Source organism: Anas platyrhynchos, chromosome 16 (genome assembly GCF_047663525.1).
Source record: "Anas platyrhynchos isolate ZD024472 breed Pekin duck chromosome 16, IASCAAS_PekinDuck_T2T, whole genome shotgun sequence".
NCBI classification, from domain to species: Eukaryota; Metazoa; Chordata; class Aves; order Anseriformes; family Anatidae; genus Anas; species Anas platyrhynchos.
This window is the reverse complement of record NC_092602.1, coordinates 12,025,354-12,045,986: the sequence shown is the minus strand read 5'-3', so window position 1 is coordinate 12,045,986 and position 20,633 is coordinate 12,025,354. Positions and strand designations below refer to the sequence as shown.

The following is a 20,633-nucleotide window of genomic DNA, read 5'->3' as shown; positions in this document are numbered from 1 at the left end:
TGAGGAAGAGGAAGGTGACTTGTAGGTTTGGTTCCACCACTTCTTCCAAACCCTTTTCCACCACTGTGGCTGCATGGGCATCGTGCAAGGTCACAAACTCCCATGTGCTGTGAATATTGGTCACCTTCGAGAGCAGAAAACACCATTCTTCCGCCTGCCAGTGCCAGGGAGCTAATAGCTTACCAGGAGACAGAAGACGAAAGCAGAAGGAGAGCAGACTTTTTCATCTTCCACCTCCTGCAGGGAGCTAGATGAGGACCCAACACCGACCTCTGTGCTGCCCGTTGGGGCTGGTGATGCTTTTTGCAGCAGCTGAGCACTGTGCAAGGGGCAATGCTCATCCCTGAGCTCACAGGGCACACAGCCAGGCCCCCAGGTCCACCAGGCTCCTGTGCTGTCAGGCAGCACGCCCGGGCCCCAGCACAGGCACCTGCACGTGCCCTCGGTTCGGAGGAGAGCACAGCAGACAGGGCGTTACTGCCCGCCTTGGACTAGACACTGCCTAAGAAATGAAAGGCAGCACTTTCTCCCCGGGTAATGCTGTCACTTTCACTTAATTAAACTCATTTAATAGGCACCTCCCTCCCCTGCATCTCCCTGTTAGCAGACGTCTTATTCAGGTAGGAAGATTAACAGTGTTTTAGTTACTTTGATGTTACCCAGAACAAATTCAAAATTAAATGAATCTAGTTAGTCCCTTCTACAGCACAAAGTCTTTTGTGTTACATTACTAGTCATTATTTTTTCTCAGAACCTGTCATGGAAGCTAGAAAGCAACCAGATACTTGTATGTTTTAAGGCATGCAGGTCTTCTCAATTAGTGCATCCCTGCCTCAAAGCTTTGAATCAAACCCACGAAGTTACAGGTACTTGTGGATGGGGAATAACGTCTCCCTGTTCTACATTGTTATGCAAAATTGTCTCGAACACCGGTTTACAGCTCTGTTTATCCCAGAAGCTTATTTCAAAGCCATGTCCTGTTGTTGATAGCTTGACTTTGAACCAGAGTTGGTACAGCATCATAGCAAATGCAAACTAAGCCTGTCAGCATTAGGAGAACCACTCAGATATGTCACAAACAGAATGGCAGATTAATAGAGGCTTGAAAAATTAACATTTTTTAGAAGATCTCGTGGGTGGAAAGAACAGAAAAGGATGGGAACAGGAGAGGATATGAAAATAAGCCAAAAACAAATAAACCCTCTTTGCCTTGGTTTGCTTGCTTTTTATTTATTTTTGTTTGTTTTTTTTTTTTTTTAAAAAAAAAAAAAACTCCCACTTTCTGATTGGTTTGTTTCCCAATAAGATTTTGGAGTCATTCCTGATTTTACTCCACCTTTTTTTCTTCTGAGCACTTCAGCATCACAGTCATAAAACAACAGCACACTGAGAAAATTTTTAACCTCATTATACACTTAAAAAAAAATAAAGAAAGAGAGAAACACAGCCTGATGCATTTCAAGTCCCTCCTCATCAAAGCGTTAGTACCTGCAGCCAGACCTTTCCCGTGCCCTGACTTGTTCTGGCTCAGAGGAACTTATTTACTGTCAGGTTAAATCAGCTCCCCACATCCATCTCATCCCGGCTCCTGTTCCTGACCCCGTGTGGCACCACATGCCCTGGCAGAAGAGCCAAGGGCTGTGCTGAGGCAGAAGCAGCCTGCCCTTGCCAGGACTCCTGCTCCGAGGGCATCGCTGCCGAGCCAAAATCATTCAAGCTGCTCCATCTCTGAATAGCCTAAAATGCAAAGCAGGGCAGGGCGAAACTAGCTGCAGGTCCCTGTCAAACGCCTTGCTCAGTCCAGCTCCGATCAGACCAGCTGGCTCAGAACCATGGTCCAGGTCAGTTCTGAGCATCAGTGAGGATGGAGACCCCACCTCCTCTCTGGGGACTGGTTCTAGCGTTGGACCATCCTCACGGGGAAAAAAAATAACACCACAGCAGCAGTTCTAACATCATCAGGTCAGTAAAGGGATTTCCTTGTTAATTTTTCTGAAGTGTGCAATCTAAGGAAGCAATGGTGCGATCGCACTGCTGCTCCAACACCTGACCTTACCAAGCAGGGCTGCCGAGAGCGCACGCGGAAAAGAGACTATTTGGAGAACATCTTTGCTTGCTGCCCATTTGGTTGCTGAAGGGCAGGTTGTTCCTCTCCCTTCCTGTAGCAGCAAGCTGTTGTTTCACTCCTCCGATAAAGCTGTTGGTGCGGTAAATCCAGCACCGAGGTACGGCGGGTTCAGCAGTGCAACAGTTCACCGAGCGAGCTGTGAAGCGCGCCCGTCAGCGCAGACAGCTCGCTGCAGACGCGACTGCTCAACCCGTTTCTATTAAAAATATGCACAGGAGCTGCTCCTCTCAAAGCAGTTATTTAGATCCTGCTTTGCTCATGAGACAGAAGTGTTTTCTTCCCCGTGGCTCGGCAGAGGATAAAACTTCTGTGGAAGGAAACGCAGCTATTCCTGTGAGCAGGCTCCTCGCTGTAAACCGACCCACTCAGTTCCTCTCCAAATGTTTCATCTGGTCCTAGAGGGGGTTGAAATTAGCTCCTTCCTTTTGGCCTCCCATTCTGAGTAGAAAAGTGAAGTAACAGGGAAAAGCACCTCCCCAGCAGCTGCACAGCCTCAGCAGCCTGAACCAAGGCTTGAGCCTCCAAGCTTAAGCCCAGATTTTTGCAGAAATTGGGCTTAGGGGCTCAGCAAGCACATGTGAGCCCACATACAAGCACCTAGAGAGGACACTCAAGCCTCAAGCACAGCAGATGTGAACCCAGCTGCCCCAGTGCCGCAGGTATTGCCCAGCCCTGCTCAGACCCACCCTTGGGGTCTCCTCGCCGTAGCTGTGGGGCTGCTGCCCCTCACCAGGATGTGGAGCTGCACCTCTGCCACCGCAATTCCCGTCTCTATAAACCAGATCTCCCTCCTTCCCAAGGCAACCCTGAGACTACGTTAATGCTTGAAAATGAAAAACGCCATACAAGCTACAATAATTAAAATTCCAATTTAATTCCTCTGTGCAGGAGAGGGAGAAGAGGTCTCCAGCACATGTTTTCCCACTACCACAACAGTTTGTGCATTGTGTTATAAAATTTTTCAGTGCCATTTATTTTTATTTGGCCTGTGAAATACTTTGGGGAAGGCCTCCTTGTAAATGGCCCATAAAGTTTGACAGGAACTAAACCTCCCGCTGTTTTTGTGACTGATATAAAAAAGAACCAACTTAGTTGGCACCCTTAATGCATGTTTTATGGGAAAAGGAAGACTGTCCCTCTGTAGTAGCAGCCGATTCCCGAGCAGACCAAGTTCAGTCCTGTAAGCATCTTTTGTGGCCTTTTACGAGGTAAGGCTTTCCTTATAAAGCCCTGGCCTCGCCACAAATCCTCTTCCCTCTGGGCTCATCCATTAATAAGCACTTTCATTAAAATTCCACCTTTCCTAGAGAAACAGCCAAGCTAATTTAACAGGAAATTGACTTTCTCCATCACCATCGCGCCTCTGACTGCAGCGACACAAGGCACCTTTGGCCAGAGACACCCCGTCTGCGAGCACTTCTCCTTCACAGACCGATCTGTGAGAGCCGTGAGGTTCCTGGCACTGCTGCAGGAACAAGCAAAGGGGAAGCTCTCAGGACAGCCACTTCCAAGACAGCTGCTTTCAGGAAAACACCCAGAAGTGACTAATGCATTGCATCTTCTGCTGTCACCAGCCTTTAAGGGAGCACGACGTGGCTGCAGAAGAGCCCAGGAATAACGATGGGGGTTGGAAAATACAGGGCTCTAAAGGACCAGATGGCGATGGCACTGGTCTGAGTGGTTTTGGTCCAGTCAAACACACACAAGCCAGATGGCAAGAGATTGACTGGAGGGGGACTAAACAAGTGACAGGGTCACTTGGACCATGTCAGAGCTCTCCCAGCTCTCAGTGCCCTGCAATCTTTTGGGGCACCATCCTCCTGCAGACGTGAGTCTGTCACTAGCAAAAGCTCAATCCTACAGAAAGAAAAAAAGAAGGAAAAAAGCATCCTCATGTCGCACACACTATATTTCAGAATATAAATTTCATCAGCATGCCAATATTTTATGAGCAGAGAAGGGATCTGAGTTCATCAAATACATTATCTGCATCCTGTGTATTGGCAAACTTATAGAAATTAATAACTTTTTTGGCTTTATTGTTAAAATCCATTTTTTCTCTCTTTTGGCTTCCAAGACAAGCTTTCAGGTGGAAGGCTGTACATAACACCACTGTATTTAGAAATGAGAAACCAGGAACGACAGTGACTCCATCTGTCCATAAAGAAAAAAAAAAAAAAGAAAAAAACATATGATAAAAAATCCATACGAATTTATTTTGCATTCTAGTGACGTATCTCTCTGCATTTCACAAGAAAGTGTCCAGGGAAAATGACAGGTTTATTTTTAGCCTTTCTTTAATCTCTGTAGAGTATGGCAGCAGATTGCAACCCATCATGAGTGTCCCAAACTAGGCTGAGACATGCTACTGAAAAAGAATGGGTTTGGATTGACTGTCATATTGCAAAGATATGGAGATGTTCTTAACAACCAGCCCCACTCCAGCTATAAGAAATTTGATCATATGCATTTCATTCTCAGTGTCACATATAAGTGGGAGATACATTTGTCACTGGATAATAGATTCAGAATTAACAAGAAGAACTTGTCAGGTTTTGGCTGCAACCACTGAAGCTAAAGCCTAGAGCGAAATAAACTGTCAGATCAGAGCTTTGTTAAAAGGATTAAACCCATTCTTAAGGGTGGAGCTGTGGAAAAGCTTTTAAGCTTTGTACTTACACCTGAAAGGTTTTAAACTGGGATTCTAACAAAGACTGACATGAAACAAATATTTTAAAAAACAACAGCTAATTTGACCTCACCAGCAGGACCATTTCCAGAATCGCTTGCATGGTGAACCCAGCTCCAAGCAAAAGCTGCTGAGAAGCCCTGGATCTGTCGGGCAGTCACTAATTATTGGCCACATTTTTTGGCATCTGCTCAAGTTGCTGTAGAATCAGTAACTGTTTTGTAAGTTAGTCTCGTTACAGACCTGCTGCAGTAATTGATTTGCACGGTGGCCATGTGGTAACTCATAAAACTTTGCACAGGGGTCCCAATTCTGCAAATATTTCTTCCTGCACTTACTGGGAACAAAGCACCCTCTGGAGTCAAGGCGTTCAGCCACGTTCCCAGCCTGCAACTGAGCACTGGAAGGAGCAGAGCATTGCACTGTGGCCTTAATGCCACAGAAGATGTTTTCCTACATTCGATTAATTATCAAATTGCACCGCATGATGCCCTTGTGAGCGAAGTAGGTGTTACTGTAACGCTCGTTTTGCAGCTAGGGAAGCAGAGCCATGACTCAGAGGTGCAATGAGCTGCTCAAGGTCACACAGTAGCTCTGTCATAAATAGCACCCAGGTGCCCTGCTCTTGCCTAACTCTGTGATTTCTCACCCTGCTTTGACAGTATTTTGGGAGCTCAGCTTCATCTTCAAAGAGGTGTTTAGCCCACCCTGTGTCTGGCCTGCATCTGTTTCACCCACCCCTTTACTCATCTTGCTCCAGGTGCCTCTGCAGCAGCCCCATGGTTCATTGCCCTCCTGCCACCTCCCAGTCACACACAGAAACCTCATAGCACACCAATGAGCTATGAGCCTTTTACATCTGTGTTATCCACCAATAAAATACAAAGTTGGGTCGTGCACATGCCTTGCAAAGCCCAGTTAAAGGTTTTCAGCTAGCCAATGACCTGCTTTTCATCACCTATTTGGGCCTAAGGCAGGATCCCTGGCTCCCTGCAGCTGTGGGAGCTGAGCTTTACAGGACTTGGCCCCAAGAAGGAAGAGAGCACCAGCTGCAGGTAGGTGCTCACAGGGGCTTCAGCTCAAGGACAAAGTAGAGCCAGAGCAAGCCTGCATCACACAAGTCAGAGCCTTTTCTAGAAGATGAATCCCAATAAGATTAATTGAGTCAGAGGCATCAGACAGTACAGCATCAATGGTCTGGGATCATGAGAGCTGAAGTCTAACCTCGTTACGACGTTGCTATATTCCTAGATGAATAGGAGCAAGCCTCTTAAATTCTGTGTGTCTGCCACCCAGTCGGATACGTCTCTCTCAGCTTCATCTGGCCAGGTTATCAGTGATCAGAGCACAGCCTGCTCCTCGGTAGTGCCGCACCTGCCACAGCTGTAAAGCGGCAATAGATAGCCTCTGACAGGAGTCTCATATTTAACGCTGTTCTTTAAGTAGTGTGGACATTAATATATAAATATATATTAAAGCAAAGAATCCTTGTTTCATATTTGAGGCCGGTTTGGGTCCAAAGAGGCTTGTTTGCCCGCGGGAGGAAAGACCCTGTGTCATAGCACCTTTTTTAATGATCAGAGCAGGCTGTGAAGAATCAATCCTCCCAACACCTTTAATGATGATGTATCACAACAGCACAGCATCACCCCTTGTGTAACGCCACGCTGTCGTCCCTCCTGCTTTTTACAACAAGCTACTTCATGGCTGGGGGGAGGGGGCGCTCTTCTTGCCTTCTGCTTTTTTAATATTTGAACTCAATTGTGATAAGTACTATATGCTCACTGAGATATCAATACACCCCCAGTGACCAACCCTGCCAGGTAATTAGGTTTGTTGCTTTCACAAAAAAAAAAAAAAAAAAAAAAAAAAAAAGCAAATAAAATAAAAAAAAAGTGTAATTATGGTTTGGAGAGCACTGGTCTCAATTTTTCCATTCTCAAAAGTCCTCTAGGGAAACAAAGAATGAGAGCTACTTATTGATTTCATCCTCCCGACGCGCACACACAAGACCTGCTGGAAAACAGGACCCCTTGCTAGAAATCACCGCTGTCCTCGGCTCCCCCAGGGAAACAGGGAGGAGGAAGCAGAAGAGAAGGCACTCGAGTTCAAAAGGCAAAAAAATAGAGACGGGAAAAAAAAAGAAAAAAAAAAAAAGAGGGCAACAGCTTCGGCTTTCATTATAAGCGCTGTTATATCAACAATGGCTGGGGAACAAAGGAAGCCATTTCCACCAGTTCCTGCTTCAATTAGTTATTTGAACTAGTGAAGATTGTGCCACTTTATCTCCCCCTTGTAACATAATCATTGTATTTTACATCTCATGAGAAAAAAGGCCTGCCAGAGGACATTATCTGGCTCTGGGTCATACATCACAGGAGATAACATCGTTATTCATGTCAGAAGGGATGATCAAGGCCTTCCTGTTTTATCAGCGATTAGCCAGGAAAGAAAAGCCGCTGCTGCTGCTGGCAGGCGGCCAGGCTCTGCGTGCCCTGCGCCGCTGGGAAGCGGGGCCACCACGGGGCGGGCAGGGGGCTGGTGGGAGAGGCCCCAGGAGCCACACCCTGCCCACACCTTGCCACGCCCCAGTATGTGTATGGTATGGCACATACACACCAGTATGGTATATACACGCCGTGAACCCAGCAAGACTTCCCGCTCGCTCCCTGAGCTCGGGCACCCTGTCCTGAGGCAGTAACAGCACCACGGAAACTCAGCACCCAAATCACCAGGCGAGATTCATCCAAGTGGGCTTTTACCATTGACTCCCACCCAGCTGACTGCAGAAAATTCCATTAGTTAAATCAAAGCACATTGAGACTGCTGCCTGTGAGCTGGTTAATTCATTAAGACCAGATTTATACAAGTTTAGAAGGCTGCTAAAACACAAAATCAGCAGTGTGAGTAACAAACACAAATGTGTTTAAGGAATATGCAGCCTCCTACTTTGGGACAAAACTTCCTTCGAGTGCACATTTTGGATAGATCCATTGTGCAAGTTTTGTGCTTTCCCCCAGATCATTTATCACTGGCCAGAGACGAGGAAGGACAGACAGGAATTGCTATATCGAATCATTCCAATAGTTATTCCAGCTATTTCAACAACAGTTACTCCAACTCACAGCCTCACACACAATTATGCTGTTGCAGCAGCCAGCCTGAAACTGGAAGAGTGTTAACAGCAAAAATAAAAAGTGTGAACCAAAACTTATCAAGCATTGCGATACATTAAAAATAATAACAAAAGAAAACTGAGACCAAATGCCATTTCCCTTCAAAGGGAGATAAAATTAAACGTGACTCAGCAGCTATGAGTCAGGACAGGAAACTTGTCACAGAGCCAGTGATTGTAGCTCCAGTGGAAACGGGCACGAGGGCTCCAATTGCTATCGCTGCTGTGTTCATCACCGCCAGCGCTGCCAAACTTGACGCATGACCCGCCTGCAGAGCCACGCAGGACAAGCTCACTGTGCAGAGCTTAGCAGAGTCAGATGTTCCTCCAGCTGAGTTATGAAAAAATATAACTGCTCAAGCAGCCCACAGAAGTGAGCCAGGTCAAGCAAGCACAGCTGGGGATCTTGCAGGTCATGGAGCTAAACGGGAAAAAAACAAGAGGGGAGCATCACGCAGGAGAGTCTGGGGACAGGGATTTTTTAGAATGGGTTGCACCAAGGGGCTGGGCACAGGGTGACCTACTCCTGTCTCAGATGCTCAGAGCAGTTCTTCCCCACTGCCCATCTGCATGGCTAGGGTGTGGGTATAAAGCAGTTGCCCCCAGGTAGTAGGCAAAGGGCACTGTGAGCCTTCCAGCCCTGTTGAGGCTGGGCACAAAAGGACTCTCTAACCGTAGGACTTCTCAGGGGCACTCTGCACCCAGGACTAGGGCAAACCTCTGCTCTGCAGCCCTCAGCTGATACCCAAACTGTTAGCCAAAACGTGGGAAGCTGTGCTGTGCAGCAGGAAGCTACTTCCAAAGTCAATCATCAGGACTAAGTCAAACTGACAGTTGGGCTTCCACCCACAGACATCCTGGGCAAAATACAGTCCTCATCATCTTACTAGAAATCATGGGATCCAGGCTGGGAAAGGCTGGCAAGTAAGCTCGTATGAGCAGTGAGCAACCCATGCAGTGCTGTTTTGGAGAAAGAGCCAGGAGATGACTGTCTAGATAGAGGAATTCATAAAGATTCACTACAGAGATCATATAAGCCCTGCAACCTTTAATAAAGCAATTGTAATTACAGAGGATTATTATTTTTTGAAATCAACTGCTTCAAGTGCCAGGTATACAAAAACACAGTTGCACAAGCTGCCAAAAAAGAATCAAGCAAAGTATGCAACTCTCCCAGTAATTAACATTCATTAGGGCTTATTTGCATACGATCCCTCATCAGATCTAGAAATGCCAGCCCTGAAGAGCTGCCCAGCTTGTCCTTTGGGCATACCAGCCTTGCTCACATCCTGTCAAGCCTTCTGTCCAAGGCCTCAGAAGACCAGCAGAAAGGCAAGGTGCTGGCCGCCACATGAGGGTTCTTATCAAGCGTGTAGCAAGCCCCTTACAGAGCACAGCAGCAGGAGCTACAAAGCAGAACCCATATCACCTAATTAATATTGCTCAGATACTCCAAGAGAGCACTCTAATCTCTCTTTTCTCTTCAAAGGTGGCCCAGATCATCCCGCTGGTAGAGTTCTCCCAGGAAGCAGAAGCAAAGCCTCTCCTGCAGGATTTCCCCGTCTCTCCACGGGCGGTTTCCCATAGCCCCCAGCCCCTTGTCCCACCAGCACCGCCTGCAGAGCTGCAGCCCCGAGCTAACGGCTTCAGCACGGCTGCTGGGGCTCTCCGGGAACAGAGCCAGAAGCACGGGGACGGACCCATCCTGGCAGGGCCAACCTGAGCACAGCCCAGCCCATGATCCGAGCTGGAAAGGTTTGCCATGGATAACTACTTCTACAACTGCCCTACAAAAGCTATTTGGGGTTGTGTAATGAATATCCAAATACCAAGGAGATGAAATCCATCTGCACAAGTTCTCTTTTTTTTCTTTTTGTGGAAGAATAGCGCACTATAGGAACTGTACACAGCGCTTCCAGCCAAGCATGTTACTTTGCATGGGCCGCACCACATGGATATTTTTATTACTACACTTCATAAAATATTTCTGAAGTTTCCTGGAAGATACTGTTTCACATGCCACCAACAAACACAAAGCTTGCTCACAGCAACTCCCACTACATATGCAGTGGAAGGGAGGAAATATATCACCTAGAGCCTTTTCGAAAGCCAATTCGTCCATGCACTGCAGAGATAAGAGCCATGGCTCGCGATGGATTGGGCCATGGCCAGAGTCCCGCTCATGCAGAGCTTTCCCAGACGACTGTATGCTCACTTCATCAGGGGGTTTCTTGGATCTCACAACCCGCGTAGGACAGTTTCCCACAAAAGCTTCCAGATACACTCTGCCAACACCACCATGCCCTCTGCCACCCCACAGCCTCCACCTGTGGGCATGCTGTGACCATCACAACACCTCCACATCAGTCCTGACCTCTCTGTTCTGTGGCCAACAAACCTTCTGGTAAACTGGAAACCAGCTTCTCTGTTCCCACTCCGTTTAGTGCCTGGTTGGCACACACAGTGCAGAGAAAGTGCTCCTGTGTCAGCCCCCAGCTTGTATTGGCAGTGCCAAAGTCTTCATGGGAGTTCACATCCTGCTGCTCACGCTCCTCCTCACCCTGGGGTCTTCACTGAGAATCCTGCAGGAATCACATGTCAACAGGACAGAAGAGACCCCCACATACACATATTTCAGCCCAGCTTGCTGCACACTGCTCACCAACGGGGTTTCAGACCCTGGGTCCACTCCCAGGTGCCCACCTCCAGCAGACAGTTTGTGCCCCAGCCCTGGAGCACCACCTTTCCTCCCCAGCAGCCTGAGCTGGCAGCTGGGGAAATGCACTTTAAAAAAAAAAAAAAAAAAAAAAAAAAAAAAAAAACATTATTTTAAATAAATAAATGCAGAGTGATGGCTCTGCTAAGAAGCGCTGCTGTCAGGCAGCAGCTTGAAGAAAAACATTGTCTGGTGAAAAAGCATTTCAAGTGCTTGTTTATTCACCAATTTCTTAGATGATTATCAGCTTGGTGTGGTTTAGCAGGGCATATAATATTTCTGAAATATTTACCCTAAGTCTCATGCTATGAGAAAATAATCACTGGCTAATAATACAATGACATTTAAACCGCACTTAAGAGAGGATATTAATGAAGATATTCCCCAACTTCTAAATTACAGCTATTGATTATATCTTTGTAATGAGGATGGATAGGATTTCAATTTCAGCACTAACCTGATTGCTGAAATAATTGAATGGAGACGAAAACACTTCCCCAAGTCAGTTACCTTTTGCTGCTTTAGAAGTGTTGGCTTTGAAGTACTTGAAGGGACTAGCAAGGTCTTAATGAGAGCGTCCCAAATTTCTCCTTCATGTTTCAGTGTAGCAGCAGATATTTCCTCAGATTTTTTTATTTTTATAAACTTATTACAAGTCTCTCACAGAAGAGTGTGGATCTTAGTATGAGATAGCTAAGCCTGGGAAATTATTAATTTTATGAACTTTAATGGAAGTCTTTACCACCGAAAATCTGAGTGGCTTCAGACAGGATTTGACTGTGGGGTAAAAAAAAATAAAAAAATAAAAAAAAATCTTGTTACTCTATTTCCTTAGGAACCAAAGGAAGGCCAGAAAAGACCAGTGGAAAGGAAATAATCATCGTAAGTATAGACATGCAAAACTTCTTTATTCTGTTATTAAATGATTATTTCATTTGAATCCTCATAATGTCACAGAACAAATTACTACAAGGACAGGGTTGTTGTCCCATTGCTTCTGGTTAGCCCTGCCAGTTCAGGTAATAACTCCCACACGGATCTGAATGCAGATACCAGAAAAGAAGAAGCTTATCTTTGCAAATGTACAAACGGGGAGAAAGAGAAAAAAAATGCTTGACCACGTCTCTGAAATAGAAGTACAGATTTATCAAGTTCTTTCTTCTAAGAACGCGTTTGCCACGGAGACATAACACCTTGAGATTAATTATTGTGAATAAAAAACATGAAGGATGACAGTAAGCAATATCAATTCCGCACTCACCACTGCCATCCTAGTCTTGTTCATAGCTCATGCTTCACATCCCCTTGCCTTTGTTCTCCTTTCACCTGGAGCTCACCCACAAAATAAGAGTCTACAAATACTTAGTTTCTAACTTCCTATTTTATCCAACTTCCCCATAACAAAGTACTTGAAAACACCGTGCTCTGTAAGTTAAGGTCACATCTTTCTCTCCTTTTGCAGGTCTTACACAGGTGGTAAAAACCTCTACATTTTCAATCTTTGGGAAAGCAGAGCCAGGGAGTCATGAATGTGACCACCATCAGCCCTGAAACCTGCCAGGTCTCATGCCCGCAGGGCTGGCCCCACACAGCAGCCCTGCAACATGCAGGGGACAAGGCTGTGAGCCCAGGCCACGTCACAGCCAGCCCAGAGCATCTCCTGGCCCGCAGGGGGCCAGGCTGGAGGAGGAGGAGTTACAGCCCCAAACTGCTCCACCAGCTGCTGGATGGAACAATTCAGAGCAACCACACAGCCCCACTCAAAACTGGGAGTAGCTTTCCACAATTACGTTCTTGCAAACCACAGCTTTTAGGAAGATAGCTGGGACCAGACGCTCCGTGACTTTCCATTCAGCACTAGGCAGTTGGGGTTATACAGGATTATTTTTATATCCCCAAAAAAGCTCTGCCAGCACTGAGGGGAGGAAGGGACATATTGCCAGGAGGGAGGTGTTTAAGGGGGGAGCAAAGATTTGTGTGGCTTTTTTTGCTGAAGACTTTGCATATGCGATCAGTAGCCAGAGGATAATTTATTGACAAAATTTGTGGCAGATCAGACAAGGTGTTTGTGAGATATGGGACTTTGAAAAATGAGGTGCAATTCAGTCTTTGAAATATTCCTCTAACAATTTATCGTGGAGCCATATCTCAAAACCTACTTGGCCTAGAAACTTCAAGTCTGTTTTATTCAAGAGTCCTTGGCTAGATGCAGTGCATAGGAACAATTCAGATAAGGTCAGAGCCATATTTACAGTAGGCTTCCCCCCTGAAGTCTTTTTTAAAGAAAGAAGTATCTTTGAAACCTCAAATATTCCTTCAGCCTAGAAAAGACGTAAGGCAGACATTGCTGTGATTTTAGCAGGGGTTAGTTGGTGTGGGAACACAGTAGCAACATTCAGGCTATTTTTAAAAGAACAACAACAACAACGCCTGCAATTACTGAAGATGGTTTTATCCCAGGTTTATGGAAGTTAATTTAGTTAATTACGTTCTTTTGAAAAGGAGAGAACTCAAAAGTTCCAGAAATGTTCCTTGGGACATGGCACCTCTGCTCCACTCCCAGCATTTAGTCTGTCATCTTATCCCAGCTCACCTCTCCAGTGTCAGCTCCAGCTTCCAGTGGATAAGAGGTGCTCAGGCACCTGGAGTTAGGGTGCCAAAAGTAGGGGGATGGCTTCTGATGTTCTAGGAAGGGGCTAGAAGCTATCACCCAGCTTTCTCTCCCAAATCCTCACCCCACACATGATGCAGGGAAGCAACACCACACAGCCCTCAACTATCCCAGCAGGGTTTAAAAGCAATTAATCCCACAGGCAGGCTCTGGGTTCTTGAAGGATCACAGCCAGGCTTCTAGCACCACCTTGCCCAGCCCCATGCACCCCTCCTGACCCAGCTGCCCTGCTGTACTCCCAGGGAAGAGCAGGGGGAACCTGCACTGTTAAACTTAGACCCACAAGGCACCCCATCTATTGGAGGACTAAATATAAGATTACCCAGTCAATGCTTTGCTTAAGAGTCAGGCAGATAACTATCACCACCCAAACTACTTCCTCTCTGACCCTTTTTGTCACCCACTGCTTTATCACTCCTGTAGTTGTCCATCAGCACCTGCCTGCCCATCTCACCTGCCCCTCATCTCTATTTTGCCCTGGACCAGCATCAGCTGCACACTGCCAACCAATGCGGATGGATTAAATTTCTTTTGAAATTTCAATAATCAGGTAGGCTGATTTTCACCTGTCAGACACCTTGACAAGTAAAATGGTGTTGCAAATAGGAAAAAAAAACAGCAAGGAGGGGCAGAAAGAAAGTGGATTGGGTGAGGAATGACAAGCCTATCTTGCCCCAGGTGAGCACTGCAAATTGGCAGCAGCAGTAAGGGAGTCACCCAGGGTTACCATGCAAATAATTGAGTATTAACAAGCATCCTTGCATTGTTTCATCCATAATGTATAATTAACCCCTTGGAGCCAATGAGTCTGGCACTGTCATTGTTAGGGCTGATGTAAAAGGCGGCGTGGCATGTTGCACTGGGAATTCCTAACAGCCCACCATCAAAGGTTTAATCATATGCAATTTATGCTTTCACAGTTTATTATATATTGGAGCTTGTTGGAACCTCTCCTGTTATCGTGCACCAACATGCAACAAATCTGTGTAATCTCCAGTTGAGAGCATTGTCTCACAAGTGCCCTTTCTCCATAGGAAAAAAAAAAAAAAAAAGGCAGTAACAAGATATTTTTAAACAGTCTAGACTGTAAATTGAATAGGAGGAGGCGGAGGCTGAGAATGAAAGATATGAATGCAGCTCCTGTAATATAGGACAGCACATATACAGAACTTTAACTCTTGCAGCTGTTTTGGAACACCCAGAGGGAAACACAAAATCAGACATTTCTGATTTTGTGGTTACTTGTGGGCTCCAAATTACTTAAATATGCATACTACTTTTCCCAGATGCCACTTGTTCATAGCCAACACGTGCACTGTGCCAGCAGGTAAATAAATCAGGTAACAGACGAGGAACATTCACACTTTCAGGATAATTTTTGCACTGGTGCTAGTGATGTACCTTTAAAAGACAAGACAAACCCCCCCCCCACAAAAAAAAACAGGAGCCAAGTTTCTCACATAATCAGCTAAGTCAAGGACTTGGGGTTTAAATATTGCAGAAAATGTCACGAAACTTATGGTCTGGTTAGCAGAGAACTGGAGGAAACTGAAGTATCAGCAGTATCAGTAACTACTAAAGGTACTTTAGGCATCGCACTTGATGATCCTTGTGTGTCCCTCCCATCTCAGGACATTCTGTGATTCCAGGACTCTACTTGAGTGATTTACAGCAGTCTGCTGAGGCACCTGCTTCCAAGACAGCCCTGTCTGGACCAACATCTGATCTACAGAAAGCAGGCAGGCTTCAGGGAGGGAAAATGCAGGGTTATGTTACAGATGAGGAACAAGAAAATTAAGTGACTTGCTTAAAATCACAGGCAATACATGAACAGAAACAGGGACTGAATTTAGCCCTTGTAAACTTTCATTCGAGATTATTGGCATAAAGCTGCCTTCTCTCTGCTCAGTGCCAGAGGAAAGCTCAGAAAAGTCACCCAGAGGTCACAGTGTTGAAAACCACAGGATGTCCCCCACATAGCACACATAAATAGATCCTCATTACAAAATGTAGCAGGATGCTTTTCGCATTATCACCTTTCAAAGGTAAGGTCTCAATACAGGCAGGGATGCTTCCAAACAGGAAGGATTTCCTGGCACTTGCAGTGCACCAGGCACCAAACAAGGAATTTATCTTTGCTTTAGCGATGTGACTGGAGGAACAGGACCGTGTTATCTCCACACAGGTCTTCAGGTGACACAGGCGTTCTTCCAGCAGTGACTGCAAGAGACAGCAGGATCGCATGGTGCAACATCTGCTGTGGGAGGTTTCTTCTCAGGGGATGACTCAGCTCTTCTGCTTTCCAATCTGCGGTGGAAAAGAGAATAAATTTCCAATTAAAAAGTTAATATGTGGAGAAATGACAAATACACCATGGACTGCTTCTTACCATGTGCTTGTCCTGGGCATGTTAAGGATTGCTCCCCCTGGGTGCCCTTTCGTGCACGTTGGACAGATGTCCATCAGGAAAGGCCTGGGTACAGAATTACTCCTGTCTCAGAAGAGGAGAGGTTAAAGGATTGCTCATGATTTCTCCAGCCTCCTTGTTCTACACAGGGACCTAATAAAGAGATGGCAGAACAAATTCATCACGACTGTGACAAGGCAGTGACAGGCTGTCAGGAAGAGGCTGTCCTGGGGGTGGGTACGAGCGCCAGTTCGCTGGGGATGGATGCTGTCTTCTCTGTAGCTGTTCTCATTCAGAAAGAGAAGAAGGAAAGAATCAGAGCTGGGCTAAACATCACCATCCCAAAGGTGGAGATTTGCAAAGAATTTTTCCAGACTGTCCAACCACAGGGCTGAGAGCAAGGGGGAGCACAGAAGGGATTGCCCCTTGGACAAATCCCAGAGAGCCAGCCAGATTGTTCATTGTTGGCAGCCAGGGCAAAGGTGTCTTGAAATTATGGAAAACCATCAGTAGTGCTGAATGCTTGTGGTTAAAAAAAAAAAAAAGTTGCAAAGAATCCAGCCAAACAGGCATATTTCTTGGTTCCCACTTGAAATCCAGCTCACACAACCCTCCTACGGGGCTGTGCATCCTATCTTTACATCTCGTACAACCACCTCCTTTCTTCCTGCAGCGCTGTGCTGTGGGTGTGCGCCGTGCCACCAGGGCATTTTCCCTGCTGGGTGGGAAGGGGCTCTCTGCGCCCGCCGCACCGCAGAACAAGCTCTCACAGCAAAGGAAGCAGTGGTCACGGAGGAATCCTTTGCCCCTGCTCACCCTCGGCTCCGCTTTCGCACTGGGAAGTGCGGTTCCAGCGAGTACCCTCTCTTCCCACTCCCACACACCCTCACTGCTGGATCTGCATCAAAAAGCAAATGCAAGAGGCTAAACCACTTGGTGCAACCAGGCGGCAGCTGTAAAGGGAGAAGCAGTGGTGGGATGCTGGTGAGCCCTGGAATGCCATTCATCTCAGCCGGGGCTGTAAGCGAAGCCAGCTGCTGCTTAGAGGTGGTCTGGAGGGTTTTGTGGGGACCAGCCTACCTCTCCAGCATTTTATCCATCGCGACTTGGATTCCAGCCTCAGCTCTTGTCTTCTGTGCCAAAGCCAAGAGCAGAGCCCTCTGCACCCCTCCCAGGATGGTCAGAAAATGAGTGAGCTGCTCTTCCCTAGCCCTCGTCCACAGGGCACTGCTACCCCACTCGCAGAAGGGGCATCTCCCCACACCCCCGAGACCATTGCAGCTCATCCCCAAGGTGCTGGGGAACACCAGGGTGTGGAAAAAACAGGCTCAATACTGGAAGGATCATCCAGAGAAGAGTTTTTCAATGATGGATGAATTCTCGCCATAGCATCATTGGTCAAATAATTGGTCAAATAATCGGTTAACTTATGAACATGATGATTGCTTTAGGCAATAAGCAGTTAATTTTAAGTGTGGTGTTCACTTGCTTTTCCCCTGATGCCAGGAATGGTCTAAAATTATTCAAGGCCCAACCTCTCCTTCACCCTTTGCACTTCAAATTTCTTTCTAAGCCTTGCAATCTAGGCTAATCCAGCAAAAGATGCAAAGAAGAAACCTCAGCTCATCCCTGTCCTAGATGTAGTTAATTGCCTCTAAGACAACTCCACCAAGAGAGAAAAAGACAGACTCCATAAGTGAAAAGCTCTTATGATTTTTGCAGATCTCTCAGGTCTTTACACATACTTTTTCCACTGCTTTGAACAGCTACTGTCACATCAAAGTTCATAACATCAAAGTTCATAACAGAGCTATCCACCCAGGAGCTAATAATTCACATATCTCACAACCAGGAAGTAATTTGGGCTTTAAACTCCCAGTTCTGGGATCCGTGTTAACAAGGCACTTTTCCCAGCTCGTTCCTTGTGTATCCAAGCCGTCTCCCTTTAATGTGAGAAAGGCCATAGCCAGTCAAAGATGCACCAGGAGGAAACAACTCATAAACTCGCAGCATTCCAAAAAAAATGCATTCCCTCTAGAATAAGCAGGGCTGATCTAATCTCAGCCTCGTTGGTTTCTGCTGCCAGCCCTGAAGACACACACACAGAAATTAAACATTCCCCTGCCCTTCACAGGGACTCTGGCAGAGCAAAAAGGCTTTGTGGCTGCGTCACATTCGCTCCCCAAAGCCTCTTCTGCTGGCATCTATTAAGATATCTCTTGATTAGCATTAGCTACATTATTCTCCAGTCTTTTCATAGGCAAAGCAGATTTCTTTACAGCTGCACGATGTCAATAACTGCTCTATGAGATGAACCACAACCTCACATATGTTCAGTGCAGAAAGAAGTGTAGCTTAAATGTGAAGTGTCCATCATGCAGATGGAGACCTGACACAGAGACTGTGCTTTTCCATCATGTTCTGGCTGCTCCCTGTACCCGAGTGCAATGTACAGACCTTCAGCTGAGCACAGTGCCTCTTAAGAAATGGTATGGAAGCTATTAAAGTTTAAAATGCAATCATGCACATGAAAGAGAGGTCATTCTTTCACACTGCTTTGAGTCCAAGCAAAAGAAAAAGGGGAAGTATCTCAGCTGATTAGAATAGGTCAGTGGGAAAGAAATGGAAGACCAGAGAAGTAGGGGATCCCAGCTCAGATGAAGCAGGTCAGAGGAGGCAACCTGCTATGCTAATGCAAGCAAGACAAATAGTGATGGATCTGAGTGGCCTCACCCTCACCCTGCCAGCCCCAGCAAAATTCCAGAGAAATGGGGAAAAATGGTGAACTGTGACTCTAGCAGCATAAAAAGCTATAGGTATTTTTAACAAAGTATTTCATTCTTAACCTGGGTCTCTGTCAAGCCCCAGTGTTGGTTGGGACTTGTGGAAGCAATAATTTATAAATTACAAACAGTAGCAAACTAACAGCTGTTTCAGCATCTGCTGTTGCCTGTGAAAGAAATATACTCAAAGCCCCAGGAACCTCAAGGTGTCAACCAAAGAAACTTGCTCGTACGAGCTTCCCCATCAATCAGAGTGACCAGAGTCTAACCACAGCTCGGGGTGGCAGAAAACAAATGCTTCCAACACGCTGCTTGCTATTTGCTCTGGTGACTAACAGCTCGGGGGAAAAAAAAGTTTGCAAGCAATTTATGAGTGGAAAAAAAGGTAACACTTGAATATTATTCATTGCAAATTATTCATGCTCTTTTTCATGCAACTAGTCTGTCCATTCATCAAAATTGTTGCTCCATCCAGGGCTGGGAAACAAGCTGTTACTCATTTTTATTTTCTTGTATTGCTCTCAAAGTATAATATATAAGGAAAGTCATGCTCTGCTGGTACACAAGCAAAGGCCAGAATTACAGCAAAACAAAGCTGCAGCCAGCAGAGCCGTGGGGCTGCACACAGCTCCCCTGGGGAAAGGGAGAGCGTAAATTCAGTGAGAAACAGGGGGGAGAGCGAGGCATAAGATTTTAGACCTTGCTGAAGCGGGTCAGCAGGGTTTGCAGCAGGCAGGGGGGATGTTCGTGAACACTGGCAAGGGGAAGCAGCCCCCACGCGGTGCCCACAGCCCCCCAGCATCCTGGAGGGCCGATGTGGTGGAAAGAGCTCAGTTTTCCACTCGGGGGGCAGAGGCATCATGGCTCTGCTGCTGAAGGGAAGTGTGCGGTGTTGTACGCAGACACATGCACCTGCACACAGATTGAGTCATTGCATGTGGCAGGTACCAGACGGGTCTTCGCATGCATAATTATTCAATCTGCATTTGTGATAATTGCCTGGGCAAATCCGGCATGCAGGCGGGTGTTTTCCTGGGCTTGTTAGACTGCTGATAAAAAAAAAAAAAAAAAAAAAAAAAAAAAAATCAAAACAAAAAGCCAGGCTTGCTTATGCATTCCTATTTTCTTGTTTTTCCATTTCATTGATTAAAATGTGAGAGTGAATTTAGCCTTAATGAATGTCAAGGACGCTCTTGCTGGAGGTTAGACTAGTTCAGGCAGTGCTCTGCAAACTTTCCGTGCTTGCCCGTGCCAAGCAGACCGTCCTGACTTGCCGACCGGCCTCTGCCTGCACTACCCACGGGGCTGAGCACCCTGTGACCGTGTTGTCCCCATGTGCTTGGACTGGTCACTGTGCAGGTGACAAGAGGTTGGCCAGGCTCACACAGGGGGCTCGCTGTGCCCCTCAGTCTGCTCCCGGCCCCAGCCCGGCCTGGCCCCAGCTCAGCAGCTCCTGCTCTGCTCTTGCAGAGTAAGATGTTTACCTACAGCCCTGCCTTTCTGCAGCAGCTGGAAAGTAGGCTGAAATACAGGAAACATGACATCATTTGCCTTCTCCAGCAAAAGACAGATTAGCGTCTTTGTAAGGGGAAGCAGTGGTGAGAAACGCACACCCCCAGCAGTAAATTCCACTATTACAGAGACACATTTATTGGGAGATAACAAAAGAAAGCTGCTTCTGCAGTGACTTTTTGGATAGAAAAAAGGAGACATCTATTTTATTCTTTTGAAGTAGATACTGTGTAGGAAATGGCTAGCTTTTTACAGCTGGCTGTGTTTTCAGCTATAGTTTTCCCCAAACCTGCTCCTGAAGCTATGTGCTATATGAGTCACTCCATCAAATAAAGAGCAGTATAAGTTATTGCGAGCACCAGGCTTTTAGATTTCTCAGTCTCTTCATCTGAAGAACAAAAATTACCCCCCTCCTGACTTCTTAACTTTGTTGGACAAACTTTAAAGCTGTGGCTGAAAACCAAGCAAACGTACTGAGCATGCTACTGTAGTGCAATGGGTTTCATGTAGTTCAAAGTCAACATTCCTGGGTTCATTTCCCAACTCTACCAT

The 20,633-nt window shown here is 46.3% G+C and overlaps 1 long non-coding RNA gene across 2 annotated transcripts in view; it reads right to left on the bottom strand.

The window, feature by feature from the left end:
- Positions 1-20,633, bottom strand: part of LOC106016639 (uncharacterized) — an 88,380-nt gene that overhangs the window by 31,966 nt on the left and 35,781 nt on the right. For both annotated transcript variants that reach the window (XR_011803776.1, XR_011803777.1), the window contains exon 3: positions 13,302-15,686. This is a non-coding gene — a long non-coding RNA (uncharacterized lncRNA). The remainder of the gene's footprint in view (positions 1-13,301; positions 15,687-20,633) is intronic.